Source organism: Rhinolophus hipposideros (genome assembly GCF_964194185.1).
Source record: "Rhinolophus hipposideros genome assembly, chromosome: 9".
In the NCBI taxonomy this organism is placed as follows: Eukaryota; Metazoa; Chordata; class Mammalia; order Chiroptera; family Rhinolophidae; genus Rhinolophus; species Rhinolophus hipposideros.
In genome coordinates this window covers 9,244,455-9,250,680 of record NC_138055.1, presented here as the reverse complement: position 1 = coordinate 9,250,680, position 6,226 = coordinate 9,244,455, and positions in this window count along the sequence as shown.

Genomic DNA, 6,226 nt, shown 5'->3' with positions numbered 1-6,226 from the left:
TAGAGAGGGAGACTGTCTACAAGCAGAGAAAGTGCCCTAGGGACCTACATTTGACCTTAATTATGTCTCTTTGGACAAATGCCTTCCCCGCTCAATTTCTACATCTGTAAAAGGGGCATAATAGTCCCCCTGTGTAGGGACTGTCTCTGAGTTGCATTTCCTTCATCTGTGAAATGGACACAGGGACATCAGTCCTCTTCCTGCTTCGTAGCAAAACACGTTTCCAGGTTTCAACAGTCCACGTCCCACCTCCTCTGAACCCGCTGGTCCAGCCATATACCCATCCACCCACAGGGTTCTGGGTGACAGTCCACTCTGCAGCCAGAGGGATTGCTTTAAAAACAGAACAATTTTCTCTTCTGCTTAAAACCCTCCAAAGGGTTCCCACCAAACTGGAATAAAATGCAAGTGCCAGCTGTCTCATCCCTCTTTTCCCACTGCCCCACTCATACATTGGCCTCCTTCTGTTCCTGGAACTGGTCAGCTATCCTCCTCAGAGTCTTTGTCCAGCCTATTCCCTGCCTGAAAGGCTTGCCCCTCAGTTTCTGGCATGCAAGGCTCCTTCTAGCTCTTCAGGGTTCACATTAAATGTCACCTCTCTGGGGACGGGAGCATCCACACAGGGAGAGCACCTTTGCACAGTTCCCATGCACCCGCTCAGACCCCTCAGCAGTGCCTGTCTCCAGCAGATATTGCTCCACTTCTCGCTTTCTTTACCTGTTCCTTGCTGCTTCCACTCCAAGAACAGAAATGTCCTTGGTCAGCAGGAGTGGGCTGGAATGTTCCAAGAACAGTGAGGATGAGGAATGGGGTAGGTAGGACAGAAGAGGAGGTGGCAGAAGGGAACAGGGGACAGAGCAGAAGGCCATGCAGGTCATTGTCAAGGCTTTGATTTTCCCTTTTATCGGTAGTAGTACTGTATTATTATAATCTTTCCCACACCAGCCACAAAGCCCACAGAGGCAGGGATCTACTTTTTCATTCACTCCTTCAAGGATGCCCCTGACCCCTTCTCTCTTCCTCTATGGCTCTGATCACATCCCAGGAACTGGAGCCTTGATTTCTCTCTCCTGCCAGACTGTAAAAGTGGGTGCCCTTTGAACCTGCACTCCCCAACGCTGGTCCACAGGCTGATTGCACTTCGTCTGGCCATCTCTTCACCAAGAGCAGGGCCTGCGTCCCACCGATTGAGATGTAGTAGTGCCCAGCAGAGTAGTGCCCAGTAGGTGTCCAACAGGAGACTGGTGAACAGACCTGGGATCAGGGAGAATGCCTTTTGATGGGCTGCACAACACCAGAGCCAGACTGCCCAGGGTTCAAATCCCAGTACAACACGTGCTTCGTGATCCTGGGCAAGTTCCTAAATTTCTCACCCAGCCTGAGCACAGGCTAGAGTCTAAAAGCACACACTCGGGGCGATCAGATGGCTCAGTGGTTTAGAGCGTGAGCTCTGAACAACAGGGTTGTTGGTTCGATTCCCACATGGGCCAGTGACCGGCACCCTCTACAACTAGATTGAGGGATGACTTGGAGCTGATGGGCCATGGAAAAACACACTGTTCCCCAATATTCCCCAATAAAAATCAAAATAAATAAATAAATAAAAATAAAATTAAAGCACACACTCAATTAACTTCACCCCGTGATGTCTCTTACCCTGCCCGCTGCTCAGTGTCCTCCTAGCGACACTCTAGGTCCCTTCCCTAGGACTTATTCCATGGGTCTGAGGATGGAAGCGTGAGCTGGGGAGTCTGTCGTAACCAATCACAAAAGTCTGGGCTGGAAGGGTCTCCGAAACTACCACTGTACATCAGCCATATAAAAGGAAATCCTGCCATTTGTGACAACATGGATGGACCTTGAGGGCACTATGCTACGTGAAGTAAGTCAGACAGAGAAAGACAAATACTGTATAATCTCACTTATGAGTGGAATCTTAAAAAAAAAAAATGAACTCGGAAACAGAGAACAGATTGGTGGTTGCCAGGGGTGGGGAAAATGGGGAAGGGGATCAGAAGCCACAAACTTCCAGTTACAAGATTAATAAATTCTGGGGATTAATAACTACAGCATGGTGACTATAGTTAACAATATTGTGTATTTGAAAGTTACTAAGAGAGTAAATCCTAAAAGTTCTCATCATAAGAAAAAAGCAATTTGTGCCTGCATGAGGTGATGGATGTCATGGTGGGCATCGTTTTGCAATATATACATAAATCATTATGTTGTACACCTGAAACTAATACAAAGTTATTAATGTGTGTCAATATACCTCAATGAAACTAAAGAAAAAAATACCATCCTTTTACAGAAATTGGAGAAACTGAGGCCTGAGGCTACAGTGACCTGATGGGGCACTGGGCTCCCCCAAAGCAGAGACAGGAGGGTACCCTGAAGCAGAGGAAGGAATGGCCTGCAGAAGCCATCCTACAGAATCACGTGATGCTCTGTAGAGGCCGGAGGAAGGGGGGCTGGGGCTCTGTTCCCACTTTCCCTTTCTCCTATGGCTACCCCCAGCAGACTTAGTATGGGGGAGGTGGGTGGGGAGTAGAAATGGTGACTCATGCTCATGCCTATTGGGATCAGTTACAGAGAGATTTGTGCCTGCCCTGTCCTTGGGCTCAGCATGAGTTGGGCAGGGGGGTCTCTGGCTGGGGGATCCAGGCTGGGCTGGGGTTTGTGGAAGGCTGGGAGAAGATAGAGAAAGGGACCAGAATTGAAGCTGGGCTTCTCTGCCTGGCCTCTCTCACTGTGGCTGTGCCACCTGGCCACATCACTGGTCCTCTCTGTGCCCCGGTTTCCCCCTCTGCACTACTCTATCATCAGAGGGAGATGCCCATCCCGGCAAGCCACCAACCCTCCTCCTGAGAAAAGATGGCAACCCCAAAAGGAACACAAGATACCACCTAGGGTGACTATAGGAGCTTGAGCTGCCCACCAGCTCTCCAAGAAGGGCATCCCAATGGCGGTAGCCACCTGGGAAGGCAGCTGGAGCCCAGAATCCCAGAGAAGGCCTGAGAAATCATCCTGGCTGAGTCAGTAGGAAAGGACGGGCTGGGGGACCTGTCTGCTCTGAGTCACTGGGGCTCCATTGGCTCGCTGGCTTGCTGCCTTCCTCTGCCGACAGCTAAGACAAACCCAGACCATGGTTCAAATCCCAGCCCTGCCCCCTTCAGTGAGATCGTGACCCTGGGTGGGACTGAGAAGTGAAGACAATAGCTGTTGTGTGATTAAATGAATGACTTTATGTAAAGTGCTTGGCACAACATTAGCCTTCAATGACAATAGCAAACAGTTTTGAGAGCTCATTATATACTATATCCAGGACATATTATGTGCAAGCGTTTTCCAGAATTAGCTCCTTAAATTTTCTTAACAAACCCCAAGGTAGGTCTTTCTATAATCTCCATTTTTCAGAAGAGAAAACAGCTAGAACATGTGGAGCCATGTGATGGATACCACTGGTGCTGTACTAAGCATGGGAGAGAAGGCCCTGTCCAGCCCTGTGTAGAACCCTCACACACACCTGCCGTAGGCCAACCACTTTAAGTTAAGTTACTTAAAGTGGTGAGAAGAGAGAAACCTCAACTCTGCCCAGGGACATCAAAAACTGAAGTTGAGGGAGGGGCGGCTGGATGGCTAAATTGGTTAGAGCGTGAGCTCTCAACAACAAGGTTGCCATTTCAATTCCCGCATGGGATGGTGGGCTGTGCCCCCTGCAACTAAGATTGAAAACGGACTGGACTTGGAGCTGAGCTGCGCCCTCCACAACTAGATTGAAGGACAATGACTTGGAGCTGATGGGCCCTGGAGAAACACACTGTCCCCCAATATGCCCCAATAAAATTTAAAAAAAACAAAACTGAAGCTGAGAGAGAGGCAAGAGAGGGAAGGGCAGTCCAGTCTGCAGGAACAGCCAGTGCAAAAAATCCCAGAAGTAGGAAATCTTAGGTTTCCCAAAGGGCCCGTCATTCCTCTCACTTGCTGGAACTTGCACCATTCCCAGCCATCAGCCCTGCTCACCATAGTCCTCATGACTCAGAACCCCACCAGAGAAGGAGATGAGGTGTGTGGGCGGGTCCTGCCACAGGCTGGTGAATAATCGTCCCACTGGCTTCACTGAGGGAACTTCAACCCCGTGTTGGGTGCTGAACTCATTGCATCGCACGCAACCCCAGGGGGGCAGGCCCGTTGCTATCCCAGGTACAAGTGAGGAAGCCAAGATCACTGGCAGCACTACCCTATCCCAGCCAAGAACCTCAGTGCCTCAGTCTCCCTATCTGTAAAATGGGAAGGATACTAGTACCTATGGGATAAGGCTGTTGTGAGGATTAAATGAAATCATACACATAAAGTGGCCTGCCCATGGTAGGTGTCCAGTATAGTGTTGGCTGTTGCAATTCGCCAGGGCTCTCTATCTGCTGCGAAGACCCGTGACTCTAGCAGATTCTGCCACCCTCCCAGCCTCCTCCCTCCTCACTCATCCTGCTGAAGTCCCAGAACACTTAGACCCCACAAGAACCTCAGTACTAGCCCCACCCTTTGTCTGGAATGCTTTGCCCTCCCCTTTTCGTGAGACTGGCTCCTCTATCCCCTTCTAGTCTCTGCTCAGAGATGTCCCCTCCCCAGAGCGGTTACCTTGCCCTCCAACTATTTTTCTGTCTCCACCTCCTATTTTTGTCCTTTGAAGCGCCCATGAAAATCTATCAATTCTTTGATGTATTTGTTTGTTTCCATCCCCAATAAAATGTAAGCCCCCGAGGGCAAAGATGGTGCCCACCTCCTTCATTGCTGCACCCCGAGAGCCTAGCCCAGTGCCTAGTACACAGGTGGCACCAGCAGAGATATGGGTAGAACAAATGAACGAATGAATAAGAATGAATGAATTAGGTTTCCAATGCATCTTACACACTCAGTTAGCTCCCAGAGCTCAGAGATGACAGGACCCCAGGGTCTGGGGCAATAATAATAATTGCCGATATGGCTGAGTGCTTATTGTGAGCTGGGGTCATTCTGAGTGCTTTCCATCGATTAATCCCTTTAACAGACCTGGGAAGTAGCCACTATTATGACCCCATTTTACGGATGAGGAAACTGAGGCTCTGAGTTAAGGAACTTGCCTGAAGACATCGAGCTGGGAAGTAAGAGATCTGGGATTTGAACCCAAACTTGGTCTAGTTTTGGAGTCAACTTGCCTTTTTGTGTTTTAGTAAACTTTTTATTTTAGAGCAGTTTTAGGTTCACAACAAAATTGAAAGAAAAGTACAGAGATTTCCCATGTAACTCCTGCCCCTAAACATGAAGGGCATCTCCCATTGTCACCATCTCCCACTATTATCTTGCTTTTAATCACTGCCCAACACTGCAAACAGGAAGCCTTCCTGGGGGAGGTGGGGCAGATTCCTGCATCACAGACAGGGGAGCCCATTAGTGCCTTAGGGAACGGAGTGGACGCAGGTGCAGCTGGCATGACTGGAATAGAGAGGGCCTGGGGGAAGCCCTAGGGGAAAGTTACCAAGTGTTCCAGTTATCTATTGGTGCATATCGATCACCTCAGAACACAGTGGCATAAAACGACTACTAATTTAGCTCTTGAATTTGCACTTGGGTGGCTCACCTAAGCTCACGTGACATTAGTCAGCAGAGCTCAAAGGGCAGCTTGAGGCTGGACAGCTGGGGTTCCTCAGGTACCTGTCTCTGTCCTTCTGTGGTCTCGCTGCAATGTCTCTACAGCATGGTGTCATCAGGGCAGCCAGCTTCCTACATGCTGGTTTCAAAGGCGCATGTCAAAAGAGAGCCAGAGGAAGCCATTACACTTATGACCCAGCCTTGGAAGTCAGCCAGTGTCACCTCTGTCATACTCTACTGGTCAGAAGCAGCCACAAGCTCACCCAGGTTGGGGAGAAGAGGATGACAGAGCACGAACTGCCCCTCTTGATGGAGGCCTGGCAAAGTTCTGGCCGGGCATGTGTGGAGTGGAAAATACTATGTCAGACATTTTTAGAAAGTTTTTTCTGTCACAGCAGGTGACTGAGGCTGGACCAAGGTGTCAACCAGAGAGCATGCTCTGCCTGTGTCGTCAGATTCAGTCTCCAAGTGTTGGGTGGAGGTGACCTTATGCCTCAAACCTTTTCTTAAAGATTTTTAATTTTTTTGCCGAGGTTTAAAACACAGTAAGGTGCACAGATCTTCCGTGGGAGCTCAATGGATTTTCACTTATGTATAC